This window comes from Sciurus vulgaris, assembly GCF_902686455.1.
Source record: "Sciurus vulgaris genome assembly, chromosome: 2".
Taxonomy (NCBI): Eukaryota; Metazoa; Chordata; class Mammalia; order Rodentia; family Sciuridae; genus Sciurus; species Sciurus vulgaris.
Window position 1 is genome coordinate 89678509 of NC_136462.1, and position 23163 is coordinate 89701671.

Here is a 23163-nt window from a genome sequence, read left to right on the forward strand (position 1 = left end):
AATGCAGGCTAGAGAAGCGTTAGAGAGTCCCTGAGTTCTCTATTGGGTGGGGAGAGGGGGCGCCAAAGTGACTTTTGTCTTCTTTTCGCGAAAGAACTGAATAATTGCGGCACCTCTAGAAAGCGAGATGAGGAGGCAGGGAGCTTTGAGACACGACCGGCAGTGTCCAGTGGGTACAAGTTGCGGGTCTTGGTGGATCCCGAGCAGCTGGAAAAGCGCCCTCCCGCTTTTCAGGCGGGTCAGAAGAAAACTCCAACCCCAAAGCCAGAGAACACGTGTATCTGTGGTGTTGTTACTGAATGACATTCGGATCAAGCTCGGGCCTCTCTGTCCTCATTTTACCGGGTGAGAACACAAGCGAAATAAGTATCTAGAGGAGATGCGCGATCAAGGCCGGTGCTCCTTGGGCTGTCGACACACATCCCTATTCATGGCAGCATCTAAAGATAGTGTTAGTGCTGCCAGGAGAGCAAAACGTTCCGCAGATCGATGGAGCACTATCTGCAGGGGAGTCTATGGACTACGGCACATTTATTGAGCACCAACTCTGTGCCAGGTACTGAATTAAGTGCCTGCCCTCAGGAAATTTACAATCCACCTGGAAATAATGGGAAGCAGTATGAGTTGTGCTCATTCCAGGCACAATGACTGCTGAGGGATGCAGAAAAGTTCAGAATGCAAAGACTGGGGACAGCTTCAGGGCTTTTGAGTTGGGCCTTGAAGAATAGGGAAATTTTTCGATAAGGAAAATCAGATCAAACAGCCCAGGCCGGTGCAGTGGTGCACACACCTGTAATCCCAATTAAATGGGGAGGCTGAGGCAGGAGGATTACAAGTTCCAGGCCAGTATGGGCAACTTAGTGAGACCTTGTCTCAAAATAAAATTTACAAAAGGACTGGGAATGGGGAGTGTAGATCAGTGGTAGAATGCTCGTGTATCCTGTGCAAGGCCCCCAGTTCAATCCCCGGTACCAAAACAAAACAAAACAAAATCAGACAGAATAAAGTCCTGAACAGGAGATCCTGTCCAGAAAGCAGGGGCAGGTTTGATGACTGAATCATCAGATGCACAGTGATTTAGGAAGAATGGGCATGGGCAGGTAGGTTCACGTTAGATTACAGAGGTATCCCTGGAATACCAAGATGAGGAATCTATATTATATAATGGAGAGACAGCATAGATTTTATAGAAGATAAGTGATTTGACCAACCCAGAATTTCAGGCAAGATAAATGAAGAGCAGAAATCAGTGAGGTGAAGCCAGATATAGGGTGCATGCCATCAGCTATTCAGGAGACTGAGACAGGAGGATTCCAAGTTCAAGGCCAGCCTGGGCAACTTAGTGAAATCCTGACTCAAAATAAACATAATAAGACCTCGGGGTATAGCTTAGAAGTAGGGCGCTTGCCTAGCATATGTGAGGCCTTCAAGAAAAGAAATCAATGAGGAGAATCAATCTTTGCAACAGCCTAGATGAGCATGATAAGGACCTGACCCACAGGAGCACTGGGGTTAGGAAGTGATCTGACCATCAAGCTGCTCTCTCTGGGTTATAAACTCAGACAGAATTAAATTTGGTGGATCTGGGACCATCAGCCCAATGGTACCTGACGTCTCCTTGTATAGTTTTCCAATCCATTCTTTCCCCAGTTCCTTCAGAATGCACCTGATAAAGAGTGAAGCAGGTATACTAAGGGAGTGGTTGCTAGAGTAGGAAAATAATGACCCCAAAGGTCAGAGAAGAGAGTAAAGGGAAATAGGGAGAGTCAAGGCTGGCTAGCTGCCCAGACCGCCCTGGAGTTGATAGATATCCAGTAAGTGGTGTTAGAGCCAAAAGGAGGTACATTATTCTACCAGGAATCTTGGCTAAGAGGGAGTATCAGAGCTGGTCATGGTGACCTTGCACTCATGCCACATGTGGGGAGATGAGAAGACCAAGTCCAGCTGCTGAGAAAGGTACTAGGTGCCCACCACTATTTCCCTTCCTTCCCTTCATCCTTCTCATTGACTTTCTACCTGGGTCAATGCCTCAGGTTGGCCAGTGGTGTCCATGAGCTTTCCTTGGGGTCAAGAGTGGAAGTGATGGACAAAGTGGCTTCAAACCTGCCCTCTGAGTCAGCTCAGACCTGAGAGGTAAGGCTCATGCTAGCTTTCCTGATCCACCTGATGCTAAAGTCCTCTGTTTCACCACAGCCATATGTGATCAAACTGGGTCACAAGGAAAGGAAGCGGGGAGGGCAGGGTTTTTAATTGGCATCCACATCCACAAACTCAGAAGGCTCACCAGAGTTCTGAGATTCAGGGTCTCTAAACTCCTGAAAATGGCTAAACTGTGTTTGTGAGTGCACACAAATATAATTTACACCAGTTTCCCTAAGCCTCATAAAAGTTTAAAAATCAGCTGGACTCAGTGGCACAGGCCTATAATCCCAGCTAGTTGGGAGGCTGAGACAGGAGGATCACAAGTTCCAGGCCAGCCTGAGCAATTTAGTAAGACCTTGTGTCTATAAAAAAAAAATTTTTTAAAGGACTGTGAGTGTAACTCAGTGGTAGAGCATTTACCTCCCATGCTCAAGGCCCTAGGTTCAATCCCCAGAAACACACATACACAAAGTTAAAAATCATCATTTTAGGGGAAGGGGACCTGAGAAGCAGGAAGAGGTCATCCTAGTGGGCCTGGGAAGTTTGGGAGATGGGGGTAGGGTCACACTGGCTAGGATCTTGCTTTTACGACTTCTCTCCTATGCCTTCCCAGTCTGTCCCCTCGGGCTGGTTCTGAAGGACACCTGTGGCTTGGCCTCCTGTGCTCTCTGCCTCTTAGGTCAAGCAGCAGGAGGCCCAGGCTTCTGAGCTGGAGGGACCAGAGAAGGGCTGTCAGAGAAGGGATAAAGGGGTCAGGAAGGTCAGGAGACTCACCCCCACCTCTCATCAGTGTCAAAGCACGGCCCTCCCCCTCTGTGCCCTTTCTCTTCTTCCAACACAGGGGCTCAGCAGTGTCAGAACCTACTGACTAGATAGCTGAGCTCCAAGCCCTCTGACCAACAGCAGCATCCTGCAAATAGATGAATCCCGACTTTCAAATGGGGATGGAGCAGATGACCGTTACAGCCACAACAACCTATATTTTGGAGAATTTCCCCTTTCTCTTGTCACCCCTTACTTTAATATGTTTTCTCTCTTGACCAATGCCAGCTCTACAAGGAAGGCCCCCAGAGAAAGGCAAATTTGCTCTAAAAGACAGCAGCATGGAGAGTGAGAGATTGGTGGTCCTTCCCAACAATCTGAGAGGTGTGTAAAGAGTTAAGGGCAGGTTGCTCCCAACCAAAGAGAAAAGCCAGCTCCCTGTAGAAAACAGGCAGGAGCCTTCTCCATTGTTTCACCTGGCTATAGGATTTCTCTCAGAGAAAAGGAATAGGCTCTGAAACTCCAGTAACTGGATCACTAAGAAGGGTGGTTTTTTAAAAACCCAGCTGACAGCTGAATAATACGAATTACCAGGCAGGCTGCCCTGGGGTTACTGAGGTTTGTAACCCAATCCCCAGGGAGGGGATGGATTGGAAACTGATTTATGGGTAAGGTGGGGGTCTTGGAGAGTCCACAGTGCTTGACCCTCTTACCTCTTAACTCCCTCTAGGAGGGACCATGTATGTAAGAAAGACTGGGAACCTACAAGGTGCGGTGTCCTTCCCTCAATGGACTTGCCCTAGCACAGGGAATTTATCTCTGCATCATTCCATCTGTCTGCAAAAGATAGTTCCTCTTTTCTGAATTGCACAGTGTGTGTGAGAGTGAGACAGACAGCTGGACATACAGACAGAAAGAATAGAATAGAACAGAAGACAGTTTGGCTTCTACTAATTGGGTAAGTGGGGAGACCCGATCTTCCAGATAATAAGGTCTCTATGTGCCAACCGCCAAGTCAGTGGGATTCAAATAGAAAAAACAGGTACTAAGCAGAACAACTGGGATCCAGAAACTAAGGACTAAGGCTGCCAGGCTAGAGCCCAGGACAGACTGAAAGACAAGGGTGAAGTTCAGGATTCTATGGATTATGACATGCAGCATACATTCAGTTTTATTTTGGGGACCACTCAGTAAATATTTGCTGAGTGAGTGAACAAATATCCATTTTTACACTTCAAAAGTACAGTTAGCAAGGCACTAAACAACTCAGTGAGACCCAGTCTCTAAATAAAATACAAAATGGGGCTGGGGATGTTGCTCAGCGGTCAAGTGCCCCTGAGTTCAATCCCTGGGTAAACACCCCCTGCTCCAACACCACTCACAAAAAAGTACAATTAGCCCTGTGTTGCAAAGTGGGAAGAAAGCTGCAATGGGGGATTTCCAATAAATATCCTGTCTCTACCTTGTGTTTGCCCCTCAGGATGGCTGGCCTACCTTAGTTTCTTGTCACCAGCAGAGAGAATCTTCCTAAGAGGTAAGAGTGATGCCACCTACTCCTGGTACCCTCAGACCACTCCTTCTGCCTTGTCACATGACACTCATTAAATCTGTGGAGACAAATTTACAGAAAAACTCCAAGCCAGGCTGTCTGAGCAGTATTCTTGGCTCCCCTCCCACCCACTGCCTAGTTCATGGAAAAGAAATTGGCTTCATCCTCCAAGGGACAGAAAAATCCAATTGACATCTGCTTCCTTTCACTCTGTTACCACCAAGATGGCAGCTTTTTTCCTGGACAAAGGTACAGTAGTATGAAATCTCAGTTTCCAGTTGAGGCCAGAGAATAATTGATTGTTATCAAGGAAACCTGCCACCCAGAAGAGCTGGGGCCAGTCACTTCCTGGCTTAAATTCTCCCAGGTTTTGAAGTTGGTGCTCAAAAGATCCTGGACTGAGAAGGCAAATTAGATCAGCTGCTTCCCAGCCAGCCCCTTTCCCCACTCTCCTAGAGTGGGAAAGGGTCTCTCTCTGGTAATGAGGGAGGGGCTCAATCACTCAGCTGAGAGTCTATCAAACATATACCTGTGTATTAGGTATAGGTATAATATACCGTGTATTAGGTTCCACACCAGGACTGGAGGTATACATACAACCCCTGGGGAGACCTTTGAGCATGTCAGCAGCCTTCCTCCCAAACATGAATTCTCACATGTACACTATAAGCTCAAAAAGACACTGGGTTAAGGAAGAAAGAGCTGGACCTGGGCAAGCAAAGGAAAAATAACCTTCCCAAGAAGGGTGAGTCTCTTCCCAGATGGTCTTGCCTCTTCTTGTATGGAGGGATCTAGAAATATCTGATGCTCCACTTCTTCCCTGCTGTCAAAGCCCACCTATCATCAGAGTAGAAAGAGCTCCAGGTGGGGTGTCAGGAGATCTGGGTTCAGTTTCCAGCTCTGCCAACAACAGGTGATCTTCCACACTCACTCTTACTCACACTTATATTGTTACCCCTATGGACTCAGAGGTGGCAGAACTTGGATAAATGGTGAGGTTCAACAGATTTAGGGTTTGAGACTGACACCAGCCTCTTATCCCAATCCTACCCAGGTCCCAATTCCCACCTGTTGAGCACCTACTAAGTGCCAGACATAGTGTTATAAAATGTGTCTCATGCCATCTTTGACAACCTAAGATGGAACTACTACCATTAGTTTACATTTAAGGAAATTAAGGTCACTTCTCTAAGGACAGGAAAACAGCAACAGAACTACAACATGAAGCATGAAAACTGGTGCTGGCATCCCCCGGATCCACTGCCTTAAAGTCACACCCAGTTCCTCCCCACAAACCGGGTTCTCTCCCTTTCCCTCATCCGGGTTCTCTCCCTTTCCCTCATCCGTAACACACTGTCTTCACTGCCCCCAGAACAGGAAGGTCAAACCTGAGGCAGCCCTGTTGAGGTAAATTCCAGTCTTTCAGTCGCAAACACTCCCACCACAGCCACCACGATACCACCTGTGGCAGAAGCTATTGCATCACCCACAGGAAGCAGCCCGTGGCCCAGCATCAGCAGGGGCACATTTTCAGTTCCTACTTCCATCCCTTCCTCCATTCAGCACACTGCCCTATCTTCTGGTCTCTGCCCTGCCCCTGTGGGTTTGGGTTAATGTCTGTCACCCACATAGAATTTGTATAGATACTTCATTTCTTTTCTGAACCCTGCCAGATGGTGGAGGGGGATCTGGCTGAAGGGGCTTTCCCCACTAAGGATCTAGGGATCCTGTGGGCTCAGAGAAAAGGCCTCTTGGGTACAGGAAATAAGCAAGGAAGAGAGTCCCAGGCAGCCACCGTCAACTCACATCTACCTTTCAAGGATGAGTGCCCCCATGTCTGGCTCAGGTCTGGCTGTCAGGTGAACCAGCAAGGGGAAGGCCCCCAAGAGCTGGCAACAGAGCCAGGACGTTTCTGGTGGTGTCTGAGCAGGGTAGATTGGCAGACGTGCGGCACTGGGCTTTGCTTTCCTCCCTATACTGCCATGGAATCTGCTGGACAGAGGATTAGATTAGATCCTCTACCCTATAGTTCTGCCCATCCTGGACTTTCCCTCTCTGCCAACTTCCTTCCCTCTTTCCCCCATGCATCTCTCTCAGTATCTTTTAATCTCTCTTTCTACCCTGGTTTCCTCCTGCGTCTATCACCTTTCTCTGCCCTCACCTTGGTCCACAGCAACAACAGTCAGCCCTTTATCGACTCAAAATACTTCACATTGTAGTGGAAGTCATCCCAGGTGGAGAGGCTGCTTCTTTGTGTGTGTTTTGGGGGGGAGGGGGAGTATACTGGGATTGAACCCAGGGATGCTTTCCCACTGAACTACATTTCCAATCTTTTTTATTTTTTATTTTGAGACAGGGTCTCACTAAATTGCTAAGGCTAGCCTCAAACCTGTAATCCTCCTGCCTCTGCCTCTGGAGTTACTGGATTATAGGCATGTGCCACCACAGCTGTCTGAGAGCTGCTTCTTGTAATATTATCATCTCTATTTCAGAATGGTTTGCTTGAGTACAAGAGACATTTTAAGTGGTTGTACAAGTGGAGTTATCACTATCCTTCACCCTGAGAAGGATCTACACTAAACCAAAGACTGTTATACGGGAACCTCCCAGCCTGATTTACTCCCTGACAGGGGTTAGAGCACCCAGATCAGTGATTTGAGCAAGTATCAAGTGTTCTTTTAGAACCAGTCCTGCCTTAAATTATCAATACAGTTTTACTTTGTTTAAAGAATGTCCAACTAGATAATGATAGGCTTAATTGTTTCATTTGTTGCTATGCTGGGGACCAAACCTAGGCTATTTCAGGCTCTCTCTTAAGGCCTTGATGTTTTTAAGCCTGTTCTGGATGTACTAAATCTCTAAAAAATGGAGATCTCAAGGACTGTGAATTCCCGCCCCCCCAGACGAAGTTGAGGCTATTTCAGGTTTCATGGACTCCTACACATCCTCTGATGCTATGTGACCTCACAATAAAGAAGCTAAATGTCAAGATCAATCCTGGATTTCACAACTGGAGAAAACTGACAAAAAATGTTGCAGAATTGAATAGATTATTTTCAATCCTGACTCCTCTTACAATGAGGGTATAAAATATAGAAAACTGACACTGAACAGGGCACACTGGCACATACTTGTACCGCTCAGGAGGCTGAGACAGGAGGATGGCGAGTTCAAAGCCAAACTTGACAACTTATGGAGGCCCTAAGCAACTCAGTGAGATCCTGTCTCTAAATAAAATACAAAAAAGGGCTGGGGATGTGGCTTAGTGGTTAAGTGCCCCTGAGTTCAATCCCAGGTACAAAACAAAAACAAAAAACACTTTGGGACTTTGGGAAGAAACTACTCCTCCAGTTTATATCAACTCCAAAACATGTCATAGAATATGCCCTTTACAGTGGCTTTGAACTAGGAAAAATTCTCAGAAGTGAGAAGAAAAGAAGCTTGATGTTGCTTTGGAATTAGTTTCTTGGAAAGCATCCTTGGAGTTTATAAATTTCCTTGTCTATAGGAAGTCTTTGCTTAATTGTTTAATTTGTTGCTGTGCTGGGGATCAAACCCAGGGCCTCATGCATGCTTTTCAGGCAAGTGCTCTACTACTAAACTACATCCCCACCACCTTTTTTTAAATTGCACTTTTGGGAATTCAACCCAGTGCTTCAAGAATGTTAGGCAATGCTCTATCACTGAGCTACACCCCCAGTCCATTTCTTTGGTACTTACAACACAGTTTTTGCTTCTGTCTTTGAAATTCGATTTTTAAAAAACATTTTAGTCTCTCTTTTTTGGGGGGAAGGAATCTTATTTCATTTTATCTCTTTTCATTCCTTGCCAACAGAGTTCCTTCCTAGTTCTACACACTTCGAATGGTTAACTGAAATAATTACTACTTTCCTCTTTCTTTACATTAAGTCTTTATTGAGGACCTACTATGTGCCACAGACCACATAAGGAGGATTGGGTAGGCCAGAGGTAAGTGTGACATATTTCCTGCCTGCCTTCCCAGTTGCCTATCCCAGCCTTCCTCCACTCTATGACCAGGAGCCACTGAAAAAGAAGCCAGGACTCCTTGGATGACTTCTTTAGGAGGCCACAGATAACTGTGAGATAATGATGTGACTCAGTTAAGAAGCCAGTACAACAGGGTAAGAACAAGACTTTGTAGTCAGACAAATAGAGTTTCAATTTCTAGCATACGCACCTGCTGGTGATTTGGGTATAGTAAATTAACCTCTCTGAATTTAATTACATCACCTATCAGGTGGAGATAATCATAGCATCCTCAAAATATGATTGCTGGGAAGTAGAAACTGTAATAAAGTATACAAAATACCTAGTAGTGTGCTTTTTACATAATAGATGCTCAACGAATGGTAGCTATTACTATGTGTTCAACACTGTGTGACAACCATAAGATAGGGAAAGAAAGTCCACAAGAAGAATGAAGAAAAAAAAAAAGAAAACATTGACCTTGCTTCCAGAAGGTATGTGTTTTAGTTGGGGAGACAAATGCAGCACATACAAGATAAACTTTTTGAGCTGGGTGCAGTGGCGCAGGCCTGTAATCCCGGCTTCTCAGGAAGCTGAGGTGGGAGGATAGCAAATTCTAGGTCAGCCTGGGAGCTCAGTGTAGATCCTGTTTTAAAATAAAATAGGGCTGGGCAGTGAGCCCTTGCTTAGTTTGTATGGAGCCCTGGGTTTGATGCCCAGTATTGCAGAAACAAACAAACAAACAAACAAAAAGTAGAAGCTTCAAACTTTAAAGTTAGTAAGCTTTCTAATGCAGGATACAGAAGAGGCCCTAAAATACCCCTTTCCCATCATGTCCTCCTCCAAATATACCTGTTTTAGTCAGCTTTTTCACTGCTGTGAACAGAAGACCTGACCAAAAAAATATTAGAGGAGAAGTTTATTTTGGGGCTCTCAGTTTCAGAGGTCTTAGTCCACAGACTGCCGGCTCCATTCCTCTGGGCTTGAGGTGATGCTGAACATCATGCAGAAGGGTGTGGTGGAGGGAAGCAGCTCAAGACATCTCACCAGGAAGCAGAGAGGTCTGCTCAACAAGGACAAAGTATATATCCCTGAAAGCCCACCCCCAGGAACCCACCTCCTCCCTCCACACCCTACCTGCCTGCGGTTACCACCTAGTTAATCCCTATCAGGGGATTAATGCACTGATTAGGCTGAACCTTTTATAACCCAATCATTTCATCTCTAAACTTTCTTGCATTGTCTCACACATGAGCTTTTGGGGGACATCTAATAACTAAACCATAATACTATTTTACTAGAAGAGAGACCCAGGAGGAAAACAGAGCCTCTTCCTTACCTGACTTTGAGCCAAGGGTCTTAGAACAATGCACCCTGTTCCCACCCCTTAGACACTGCTATGTCCTGCCATCCCAGAGAAAAGACACTGAGAGCTTGTGCCTGGTGTTCATTTGTAATTACTCCATGATTAGTTCCCTCTTTAGGACGAGAGTCTTGTGTCACCCAAATCCTTTACTTATTTGTGAAACAAGGAAGATTCTTTATCAGCCCAACTGTGCACCCCAGGAGCTCGAACCAGATTGCCCAAGATGCTGCCAATCCTTTACCATTCCCCAGTCCTAGCCACACACCCTGCCCAACCTGGTATATCCTGGTGCCTCCAAAATCCAGATTAGTTTCTCAAAAAGAAAGAGAACCTGAGGTGGAGTTCAGCAGAGTTATGAAAGTGACATGGAAGCTGCGTAGAGCCTGGGTGCCATCCTATGTAAATGCAAGATTTAGTCTTTGGAAACCATGGATTTTCACCTGCAGTCTTTCCCACAATGAGAAGGAATGGCCATGGCTTATCAGAAAAGGTAAAGTGTACCTCTGCCATACACTTTTTTGAAAAGTAGCTAGTCATGAATGGATTTGGAATCCTCAGACACAGATGGACATCCTCCGTGCATCTTCTAATTTACTTAACTTTTTAGAGTTCTAGTTTCTTTTTCTTTTAATATAAAAGGTGAGGGGGAAGGATTAAGCTGGGTGCAGTGGTACACACCTGTAATCCCAGCAATTTGCAAGGCTAAGGCAGGAGGATCATAAGTTCAAGACCAACCTCAGCAATTTAGTGAGATCCTGTCTCAAAATAAAATGTTTTTTAAAAGGCTGGGAACATAGCTCAAAGGTAGAATGCTGCTGGGTTCAATCCCCTATACTAGAAGAAAATATTAAAAAAGAAAGAAAGAAAAGAAAGAAAGAAAGAAAGAAAGAAAGAAAGAAAGAAAGAAAGAAAGAAAGAAAGAAAGAGGGAAGGAAGGAAAAAAAAAGAAATTGAGGTGGGTGTGGAATAAACAAGATAACAAATGTAAAGTCCTTTGCATGGTGCCAACCATGTAGATGCTTAGGATCTACTAGTTTCCCTTCCCTTTCTCAAAAAAGGAAGGAGGGCATAATCAGCCAGCTGCCCTAGCCTCTATTGTGAACTCCCAGAGCTGCCAGTGTCTCTGAAACTCAATGTATACATCTTTTAGAACTAGTGCTAATTAAAAACAGGATAACATTCACATATTAACTACTTCTCTGAGAATTCCCCAGCCAGGGCTGCAGTAAATTTATGGTTTAATTCACTTCCAGTTACAATCTGTATTCTCAGTACATAACTTAGAAACTCAAATAGTAGAATATAAAGTTGACTTTTAAAAGTTGATTTTAATTCTTATCAAAGGACAAAATTACAACAAATTCAGTTATAGAGCTAGCTGGCTTTTATTTGTGCTTCATGAATTCTACAACTAGAATGAGAGCTCCCACAGGACAATAGCAGTATAGCAGGTTTTATAAGATGGGAACAATGAAACAATAGGAAAAAACCTGATTGGCTAACATCAGATTACTTCAGGTTACTTTTTCTGCCAGGGTTAAAAGCAGGGGGGACTTCATTATCAGCTGATTCAGGTACACTGCAATCTCCTGTTTTCAGGAAGTACTGGTCTGCTTTGAGGTCTGTTTCCTTAAGGCTGCAGTTTGATTAATATGAGAAACTCCATTTTGGTTTTGTCTGTCTTACAGGGGCATAGTACAGGAGTCCAGTCCAAAATAATGGCCTTCCAGTATTTTTGTATAGCATTCTGAAATTGTTATTGTAAAAACTAATATGACAATTCCATGACCCCTGTCTCACAGGCTGTACCCATTCCCATGAAGGCTTGGGACTTTCTTCTAAGCTTTCATTTTATTTTATTATTTTATTTTATTTTATTTTATACTGGGGATTGAACCCAGGAGCACTTAAGCCACTGAGTCACATCCCCAGTTCTTTTTTTTTATTTTTTATTTTGAAATAGGGTTTTGCTAAATTGCTTAGGGCCTTACTAAATTGCTGAGGCTGGCCCTGAACTTGCAATCCTCCTGCCTCAGCCTTCCCAGCTGCTGGGATTACAGGCCTGCACCACATACCCAGCTAGGCATTCATTTTTTAATCTGAGTTCACATTTCTGCATTTTCTTACATGGTCCAGGCCTGAATATCTAAAAGAAGAGAGGGAAGGAGAGGAAAAGTAGACTGTGGTCTTTAAAAAGCAAATGGTTACATCCTTTTAAAGCCCCTAGACCTCTGGAATGTCCACAAAAATCCCCAAATTCTCAACCTGGGAATCAGAATAAAAATAACACCAGGCCTCTTGGGATAGCCACAGATGGTGTGCTTATTTGCATACATTTGCATACACTCAGAAGAAAACATGATCAATGAATCATTTAGGGCATCCAGTAAATGACTGCAATCAACTCCAATATTACAAGCTGGCCTGTGGAAAGCAGATGGCAGGATGGCAGGGCAAGGCAGGGCAGGACTGCAGTCCAGAAGCAGCTACTGCTCTGAGAGCTTCCTGAAATGAAGGCCAGAGCCCCAGTGCTTCAGAGACCTAATATACTCCCCTTATCTCTGCTCTCACAACTCCTCTAGATCCAGGGGAGACTCTCTGCCTGAGACCCAGAGGATCCTCAGGCTGCAGAGCTCCCTAAGCCTGGGAAGAGCTCCTCAATCTTGGTAAGCTGTGTGCATACACCTTTGGCAATTGCCCCCTCACCCCTGCTTCCCCCAAGAGTATCTGCACAGCAGCTACAGTAGGGCAGATATGCAGGGGCATGCCAGCAGTGAGGAGCCTTTTAAGGAAATCTCCAAGAGGGTAGGCAGAGGGGGAGACCTGGTTGTGTGGGGGAACTTGGCCCTCATCCATTACACCTGCTTTTAAAGTATGTCATCAAAGTTTCATGCTGTTTTCTTCCCATGTCTGCAGAGCTCTTTGTTCTCTAGCCATTGCTGACCAGCCTGGCTCTTAGACAAAACTAGGGGAATTGTTCTGAAGTTTGGATTTTCACTGGCTTTCTGAATCTAATGAGCTGTCACTCAGAGCTCTGTCCCAGAAGCCAAGTAGTGCGTGGAGGAAATGGTAGGGGACAGTATGCATGACAGCATCCACAGCTGGGCCTAAGCCTTGCTAAGTTAAAGGGAAGTCTGGACTGCTCTGACCTCTGGCCTCATATTCCACTCTCATGGAGCTCTTTAGCCTTTGAATTGTCTAGACTCCTCAGGGTAGAGTCCAACTGTTAGAGTCCAACTATCAGCAAGGTCTCTGGATCCTGTGTGATCCTCAGATCAGAGCCACACTACAATGTTACAGTTACTGTCTGTCTTCACAGGATTGTCCATTGGAATGGCTTGAAAAGGGGCCCCAAACCTCTGGACTCACATGGTCTGTGCTAAAGTCCTGCAGATCCCATAACTGAAGTCCCGTCTTTGGAGTATCTGGAAGGCCCTCTTAAGACACAGCTGTTGCTAGAGGAAAGCCCTGGAGAAAGAGGCTATGGCCTTCCCTATGGTTCCAGCTTCTCTGGAATCATGTTCAGCTGCAGCCTTCCCCAAGGATCTAGGGGTTTTTCCTCCTGTGACCAAAGCCATGGGCCAAAACCTCTCCCTTTAACTTCCCTCCATTTTCTTTTTCTATGGGAGGGGCTTCACATGATACATGTTTAGTGGAACCATTATGGGACAAAGGGCTGTAGTTCAGTGTCTCATAAGGGATTTTTTTTTTTTTTTTTTTTTTTTGGGTGCCAGGGATGAACCCAGGGGCACCCAACCACTGAACCATATCTTTAGCCCTTTTAATATTTTATTCAGAGACAGGGTCTTACTAAATTGCTTAGGGCCTCACTAAATTACTGAGACTGGCTTTGAACTCGCAATCCTCCTGCCTCTGCCTTCCAAGCCACTGGGATTATAGGTGTGTGCCATTGTGCCCAGCTCATAAGAGATTAAGTAGAATCAGTGAGCAAGGTACAAAACTTTCTGAGGTGGACAGTTGCAGTCATGAGGATGAGAATTGCAAATGTTTGCCCACAATCCCTTATTCACAATTCTGAAATCCCAAAGCTCTGAAAATAAAACAACATGCACACTTGCATAACACACTTGACATTAAAGCCTACTTAAAATGATGTGAAACTTAAAAAAAATAGGTAAAACTATTCATGGTCTCTATCCCATTTAGGGTGATTATTCCTATTATTTACTATCTATTTTTTCTATTCTAGTAGAATATTGTTCTACTGACTGGCACAGTGGTGCATCCCATCAGCCCAGGAAGCTGAGATAGGAGGACCACAAGTTTAAAGCCACAGTCAGCAACTTAGCAATGCCCTAAGCAACTTAGTGAGACCCTGTCTCAAAAAAATAAAAAGGACTGGGGATGTGGTTCAGCAAACCTGGGTTCAATCCTCAGTACCAAAAAAGAAAAAAAGAATATTTTTCTATTATATCTCTATTTTTATGCCAAATTAGTAATTATTTATGGAGTGGTGTTCCAGACCCTGAAGTGCATAGTAGCAAAAGACATGGCATGCGATCCTATGTGTTGATCAGCTTTTTGTTGCTTTGACAAAATACCTGAGAAAAACAATTTAAAGGAGATTTATTTTGGTTCATGGTTGCAGGTTTTTGTCCACGATCATCTGGCTCTATTGCTTTGGGCCTGAGGTGAGGTAGAACATCATGAAGAAGGGCATGGTGGAGGAAAACCGTTTACCTCCTGGCAGTTGGGAAGCAGAGAGAGAGAAAAAAAAAGAGGAAAGGGACAGGGACAAGATATAGTCCCCAAGAGTGCACCTCCAAGGACCCACTCCCTCCAACTAGGTCCTACTTTCTACAGTGTCCACCATCTCCCCAATAGTCCATTCAGATTATGAATCCATCAATAAAATAATCCACTAATGAGGTTAGAGTCCTCATAAAGTCCCATCTCTAAATATTGCTGCACTGGGGACCAAGCCTTCAGGACATGAGCCTTGGTTCTAATGGTTTGGATAAGAGATTATAACTATGCTGATTATAGTATGCTGTTTTATGTGGAAGATAAACTATACCAAGGTAGAAATGCCATTACTTAAGAGACTATATAGAATATGGTTAATAAAGTAGACTCTAAATTAGATCTGCTTAATTCAAATCCTGATTCCACCATTTACTAACTGTGAGACCTGATGACCATTTTCTAATCTCTCTATACCTCTGGTTATATATTGAATGTGTCCTACCCCTCTCATATGTTGAAGCCCTAACCCCCAGTATCTCAGAATGTGACCATATTTGGATATAGATCCTTTAAAGAGGTAATTAAATTAAAATTAAAATGATTTAATGTGACTGATATCCTTACAAAAAGAAAATTAGGCCAAGCATGGTAGTCCATACCTGTAGTCCTAGCTACTTGGGAGGCTGAGGCAGAAGGAGTTCCAAATGGGCTGGAACTCCATCTCAAAAAATAAAATAATATAAATAAACAATGAAAGGCCATTTTCTTTCTTCTTTTTTCTCTTTTTTATTATTTTTCTTTTAGTGTTGGGGCTCAAACCCAGGGCCTTGCATTTGAAAACACACTCATTTCCAGTAGGCTATGTCTCCATCTCCTGAGTTTATTGATTTATTAAAAAATACAACTGGCCTTTTAAAACATAAATAGTTACCATGTGTGGGGCTTATTACATATATGTAAAAGTAAAACAGGTAACAGCAATAGTCAAAAGATGGGAAAAGGTAAATTAAAGTAAAATGTTGTAAGTTGCTTACATTATTTGTTAAGTAGTATAATGTACATTCAAAATAAATGGTACCAAGTTAAATAGTCAAATCACAGCCCTAAAATTAAAACAAAGAAATATAACTAAATAGTCAATAGTGGGACTGGGGTTATAGCTCAGTGGAAGAGTGCTTGCCTAGCATAGGTGAGGCACTGGGTTTGATCCTCAATACCACGTGGAAGGAAGGAAGGAAGGAAGGAAGGAAGGAAGGAAGGAAGGAAAGAAGGAAGGAAGGAAGGAAGGAAGGAAAAAGGAAAGAAGGAAGGAAGAAAGAAAGGTAGGTTAAATGCTTTAAAAAAAAAAAAAGCCAACATATATATATATATATATTACACACCTGTAATCCCAGCAGCTAAGGAGACTGAGGCAGGAAGACAGCAAGTTCAAAGCCAGCCTCAGCAATTCAGCAAGACCCTGTCTCAAAATAAAAAATAAAAAGGACAGTGAATGTGGCTCAGTGATTAAGTGCCCCTGGATTCAATCCCTCATACAAAAAAAAAAAAAAAAAAAAAAAGAAAGAAAGAAAAGAAAAAGAAAAAGAAAATACATGAAGCAAATGTTGACAGAACTAAAAGGAGAAATAAATCCACATTATAGATGGATATTTTAATATTCTTCTCAGTATTGGAAGAAGCAGTAGACAAAAAGTAGTAAGGATATTGAAGATTTGAACAACACTATCAGCCAACCAATCTAATTGACATTTATTGATCACTATGCCAACAATTGCAAAAAGTATATTCTTTTCATGCATCATGAAAACATTCATCATATGCTGGGCCTCCAATAACTGGACATGCTCCTACCACCTTTGTACTTGCTGTTCCTATCTCCCTGGAATAATTTTCTCTTAGCTATTCACATGGTTATTTCCTTGGCACCTTTATGTCTTTTCACAAATGTCACCTCCAGGAGATCTTCCCTGACTCATACTTTGGTTTGTACCTCCTCTCCAGAGCATATCCCTATTTTACTTTCTGCTGCTTTCAGGGCATTGGCTATCTTTAGAGTACCAGATTTGGATATGCTTCAGCCTGAGGCCTGAGACCTTTGAAATGAAATTGCTCAAACACTGCAGCTTGTCATGAGTAGTAACAGAACCGGGTGCCAGATGCCTTATCTTTGCCCTTTATGTTTACTAGAAAGCCACAGCTGGTGTGGAACGTGTAATGAAGGGCTCAGGTGTCCCTGAGGCCTTGGCCATGCCACTCAGGAGGACCTAAGGGTGAAAGGGATAAGGTGACTGTGGACTGGGACTAGGAAGAGACAGCAAAGGAACTACCATTGCTGAAAATAATTTTGTTTCCATGTGAACGAAATTAAAGTCAAAACTGCAGCTTAGATTATCATAAATACACTTCCTGTGCTGAGGTCCCTTTTTCCTGGGGACTGCTAATCCCCCATGCCACCTGCATCTCTGTCTTTCTCTGCTGACTTCCATTCATCAGAGATAAAATTCAAAGGGACTGAGCCGGGTGAGGTAGCACACCCCTGTAATTCCAGCGGCTTGGGAGGCTGAGGCAGGAGGACTGCAAGTTCAAAGCCAGCCTTAGCAACTTAGAGAGGCACTAAACAACTCAACTTAGGAGACCTTGTCTCTAAATAAACTATTAAAAAGAGCACCTGGGTTCAATCCCCAGTACAAGGGAAAAAAAAAAAAAAAAGAATGCAAGGTGACTGGGATCAGAGATTCCCAGGGGAACATGCCAGGCCTTGCCCTCCACAAGCAGTGGCAACTGACTGGGGAACTGGGGAGATGTGTGTTACATCCATGTAGTCCCTACCCCAAGAAGCTTTTGGTTTAACAAGGACAGTAAAAATCAACCTACAAAATGCATCAATTCAATAGTGCAACCATCTGCTTTGCTGCAACCAGGCCCCCTTCCCTGGCTCCTAGAACACTTAAAGAGCACAGTACTGAGCCACTCAAGTCTTAGTGAATCACCTTGAGATTTTGTTACAGTGCAAACCACATTTTGATTAACAAGGCTGTCAGGGATTCCAAGATGACCAAGATTAGATGCCTGTCTTGGTTTTGCTTAAAATCCAGATAATAAAGCATGAGGGAGAAAGTGAGAAGTTCCCTAAAGTTGTGGATAGACAACAGTGAATGAATTTCACTGGTTTCAGTCAAAAAGTGCATAATTTTGATAAATTCAAATCTCAAGATTTATTGTCTTGAGACAAATTTATTGTCTAATGTTATTTGACAAAAGAGAGAGCTGGGGAACACAAAAAGTCAGAGAAGTGTAGATGAAACCAGTGTCCATGCGACCCAGGTGTCTGTGCTACTATGGGCTTCCCTTTTCTTCTCTCCATTCTCATGGGAATTGCGGAGGAGGAGAGACCTCAGTCTTAGCACAGCCAATGTGGACACTTTCCTGTGGGTGAGAGAGGCCCAGGACTGGCTATGGGGAGCCTCAGAGAAATGAGTACATCAGAGAGAGGTGCACGAGAATCATTTCAGTGTGGACCCTCTTGGAACTGTTTACTCACTTCAGGTGTGGACCCTCTTGGAACTGGTTATGCGAGCAGAGAGTGCCAAGCAGCAAGTGAGAGCATGACTCACTAGTCTCAAATTCTTGTCATTCTAAGCATGGGACCCTGCTTGCTTCATTTAAACAAGGACTGCTTTGGTGGGTACAGATTTTGGTACAACTTTAAATCTAACACTCTCCGGATGCAGGGCTAAATCAGGCTCAGTACCTACCTGGCAGGAATCATAAGGGATTTCAGAACTGGAAGGCCTTACTTTTTCTTTTCCTTCTTTTTCTTTTCTTTGGCACTGGGGATGGAATCCAAGGCCTTGCATATTTGAGGCAAGCATTCTACCACTGAGATGCATCCCCAGGTCCTTCCCCCCACCTTTTTTAAGACAAGTTCTAACTAAGTTGCCCAGTCTGGCCTTGAACTTGTGATCCTTCTGCCTCAGCCTCCGAAGTAGCTAGAACTACAGATATGTAACAGCATGCCTTGATGGAAGGGCTTTCTTGTGGCCAACACTTCTTTTCTCTCTTTCTTTCTTTCCTTCCTTTTTTTTTTTTCCCCAGTGGTACTAGAGATTGAACCCAGGGATGTTTGCCACTGAGCTTTATCTTTTTTTTAATTTTTAATTTTTATTTTCATTTTGAGACAGGGTCTCACTAAGTTGCCAACTCTGGCCTCAAACTCACAATCCTTCTACCTTAACCTCCCAAGTAGCTGGGATTACAGTTGTGTGCCAGTACTCCCAGCAACACCTTCTTTTTATGGTAGGAAAACATACTAAGCTCAAACTCTAGCCCTGTGCTTTCTGAAATACCCCAAAGTGCTCTCCTTGCCCTGAACTCGAGATCCCCTAATAATGATTGCTTCTTAGTCATTATAGAACCCTGCTTGTAATCCTTCAGCAAGTATATTTGTCAACTTTCCATCACTGTAACAAAATACCTGAGAGAATGAAGTTAGAGAAAAAGTGTACTGGGCATGGTGGCACATGTCTGTGATCCCAGCTACTTAAAAGGCTGAGGGAGGAGGATTGCACGTTGAAGACTGGCCTGGACAACTAAGCAAGACATTAAATTAAAAAAATTAAAAGTTCTGGGGATATTGCTCAGTGGTAAAGTACTTCTTGGTTCCATCCCCAGTATCAGGGGAAAAGAGAGTGTGTGTGTGAGAGAGAAAGAAAGAGAGAAAGAAAGAAGGTTTATTATGGTTTATAGTTTTAGAGGTTCCATGATTGATTGGTCCCATTGCTTTTGGTCTGTGGTGGGGCAGCACATCATGATGCGAGCAAATGGTGGAGTAAAACTGCTCACCTCATCATCTAGGAAGCCAAAGGGAACAAAGAAGGGTCTGTGATCTCACAATCCACTTTTAGGGCATTCTCCTAATGACCTAAGGGCCTCATACTAGGCCCCTCCTCCTAAAGGTTCTACCACCTCTTAATAGTGCCAAGCCTCTAACATCTGGACTTTGGGGGACACATTCAAACCATAGCATGAAAAAAGGCAGGGATAAAGGAAAGGAAGCACATCCCCTGCCTGCGGTAGAGTATGGGTGTAAGGAAGACTTCTCCATCAGCTTTTGAGACACCCTCAGAGACCAGGAGGCAGGGCTGGGTGCCTGGTGATTCAGTCCCTAAGAAGCAGACCAAGAAGGAAGGCTAGCTCACTTGGCTGTTGAGAATAGTGGAAATTAGCTTGGAGCATGACCCCTCCCCTCAGAGTGATGGAAGGCCAGCAGAAGTGGGGTCTAGTGTGCACCACACCCAAAATTAAAATGCCCACATGACTGGGTTTGCCTGGCGCTGTTCCTTATGTAATACATGTAAGTGGGGTATGTAATCCCTGTGGTGCCATGCTTGCCAGTGGCTGCATTCCTGACACAGCTCTTGTCAGGCTCTGCCTTTGCTATAGTTTCTTGATGGCTTCCAGGAACAACAACTCTCTTCTCTCAACCATCAGAGCTAGGGGCAACAGCTTCCCACTACAGCTGGTCTCAAGGTACTTTACTATCCATGTTTGTTCCCTTTAACCCGACTCCTACCATTGTGAATTATCCCTTCATTTAGCTCACTTACAGTGAATCATTAGTCCCTGTTAGGACCCTGAGTGATATAGATGGTATTCCATTAGCAATGAATTTGCTTCAGTAACAGAAAGCCTAACACATACTGGGTTAAACAAATAGGCTATTTTCCCCCTTATAATGAGATGTCAGGGGGTAGTGGTTCCAGGCTGGTTCTACCTTTCCATTCTGCTTTTCTTTTGTATATTGACTTTTGTCTTCCTGCTTTTACCCCATGATCAGAAGATGTGGCCCACCTCCAGATACCACACCCATTTCCAAGATAGGATGCATGTATAATAGTCATGCAACCTCTCCATACTTCTATTTGGGTCATAACAGAATCATAGAGCTACTCCTAGATGTAGCAGAAACTGAGAAATTGAGGAACAGAATTGTCATGACTGGGGCTGAGATCATGGCTCAGTGGTAGAGCGCTTGCCTCACACTGGGTTTGACCCTCAGCACTACATAAAATGAATAAAATAAAATAAAGGTATTGTGTCCATCTACAACTAATAAAAATTAAAAAAAAAAAAAAGAATTGTCATGACTGGATTGGGCACACTATGATTCATTGCTTGGGAAAGGAACATGGACACCACAATCAACCATCCTATTAACAAAGGAGAGCAGGGGAATTGGTTGAGAGTAGGCCATGAATATCAACATATGTGAAGCTTCCTAGGATTGGGGATGCAACCTGTGCCCAACATGATAGTGAACAGGTAACTGAGACAAGATGGTAGAGAGGAGTGGCTTCAGTCAATGATAGGTTTTGGGATCCACTGTCTCTACAACTGCTTTATGACCAGTTTCCCACTTTGGAAACACTTATCCAGTTCACAGGTATAGAGACAAACCCTAGACACAATCAGAAGGCTCTTCTGTGAAGTCTTCCACAGTAGAGAAGAATTCAACCCACATCAATTACCTTTCCACACTATCCTGCCTTCTCCCACTAAACTAGGATGTACTTGAGGACAAGAATCTTTTTTTAAAAAGCATTATTATTACAGTATTATAATTATACGTAATAGTGTGGTTCATTGTGACATGTTCATATATGCACATAATTTACTCCAATTCATTTCCCAGTACTTCCCTTTCCCTCCCTGCCTCCCTCACCCTATTCCCTAACCTTTGTTCTTCTGGTCTTCCTATTTACTCACATGTATTTTTTTTTCATTGGTGCATTATCATCATACATAAAAGTGGGACTCATTGTGGTATATTTATACGTGCTTATAGCAAAATTTGGTTGCTATTATTCCCCAGGTTTCCCCTTTTCCTCTTTTCCTCTCTCCCCCTTGATAACCTACCTCTTCTCTACTGATCTTCCTTCTATTTTTATGAGATCATCCCTTTTTTATTCCCCTTTTCTCTCTAGCTAAAAGGGCAGGAGGCCAAGTATGGAACAAGACTGATGCCTTGCTTCAAGTGGATTAGCCAAAGGACCTGATGAGAGACCCTCTGAGCAGCAGGTTGTCAAGGTATGGCCTGCAGCCATCAGCCTCCACTGTGATACTCAATGGGAAGTCTTCAAATTCCCTGCATAGTTAAAACTAAACTGAAAAGTGAAGAGCCTGTCCCCCACGCCTTCAAGATCCCCTTCCACCATGGCACTCAGAGGGAAAAAAATCTTACCCAAGGCAAGTGTCATTCTTCCCAAAGTGCCCACTTTTGTCTTTTTATACAACCTGTCATGTTCTTTCCCCTCACAGACATTTTTTGCCATGAGTATAAAGTATTAATTTATTACTAGTCACTTGTCATGGCAATTCACTTGTTTTTAGAATTCCAAGTACATTAGATTAATGACAATCTTTGGTCTATACCCCTGTCTTTTCATTGTCGTAGGTATGGTCCACCTTTGTGTTCATATCTACATCAACAAAAAGAGAGGTGCCAAAACTAAAAACATGAGCCATACCTCCATCTGCTAGGTGCTACCCATCCTATCCTCCTACATGCTACCCTGCTACCTCACAGATTTTCTTAAAAATTTGCTCTTAAATTGTGTGAGGTAAGCAGGTGTGAGGCTTATGAAGTACCACATCTTGCTATGATTTGTGTGCAATTTGTCTTCTCTGAAAATTCATGTTGAAATTTGATTGCCCTTGTGGCAGTGTTGGGAAGTAGGGCTTTAAAGAGGTAATTAGGTTGTTAAGAGGAATTAATGCCTTTCTTGCAGGACTGGATTAATTCTCAAGGCAGTGAGTTCTAACTCCCAGTGTGCAAGTTACAGCAAGGACATGCTGCAGGTCACACCTTGACAACCTACTGCTCAGAGCGTCTCTCATCAGGTCCTTTGGCTAATCCCCTTGAAGCAAGGCATCAGCCTTGTTCCATGCTTGGCCTCCTGCCCCTCTGCAGCACATGACCTGTGACATTCATGTTCTCCCTAAAAGATTACATGCATATCTGGGCCCACGGAGTCTAGCTCTGCGAAGTGTGGTCCTCAAACTAGCACCCTGAACAATACCAGCAAGCCTATAGCAATATGGAATCTCGAATCCTACCCTGCCAGGAATCAAGATCTGCATTTTTAAAAGAGCCCTAAGTAATTCATCTACACAATCAAGTTTTTGAGAAGCACAGTTGTAGAACTTACACAAATTATACTTCCTTGAATAAAGTGGGCCCAGATGTCGGGAGAGGGTTTACCACCTTTTTGGGTGGGACAATTTGTTGTATGGGGATGTCCCCCACTTTTTAGGATCCTGTTCCATCCCTATGAATTCCCCAGTGTCCAAAACAACCAGAAATACCCTCTAGGGAGCAAAATTATGTTGGGGTGCCTTGGGGTATGAACCCTGGAGAGACGTGTTCTTTGCAATGAGAAGCGTCCCTCTACTCATAAGACCTTGGGTAAATGCCTGACAGTAGGGCTGCCTGTCTGCAGATGGGTCCAGGAGGTGAAGAAGGATGCAGAAGTTAAAGCATTACAGCACTTCTTCATGACGCTCAAGGGGCAGAGTGCAGAAAGGTGCCAGGTGAAGAGCACTGGTTCAGGAGGAGACAGGCAAGGAGCTGGGCACACCCCAGCCAATGTCC

General features: G+C 43.8%; 1 long non-coding RNA gene across 1 annotated transcript; it reads left to right on the forward strand.

Moving 5' to 3' along the window:
* The first annotated feature begins 121 nt into the window (after window positions 1–121).
* Window positions 122–5758, forward strand: LOC306653784. The gene is made up of 3 exons (XR_013761792.1): window positions 122–556; window positions 2034–2133; window positions 4385–5758. It is a non-coding gene; the product is annotated as an uncharacterized lncRNA (long non-coding RNA).
* Window positions 5759–23163: the final 17405 nt, after the last annotated feature.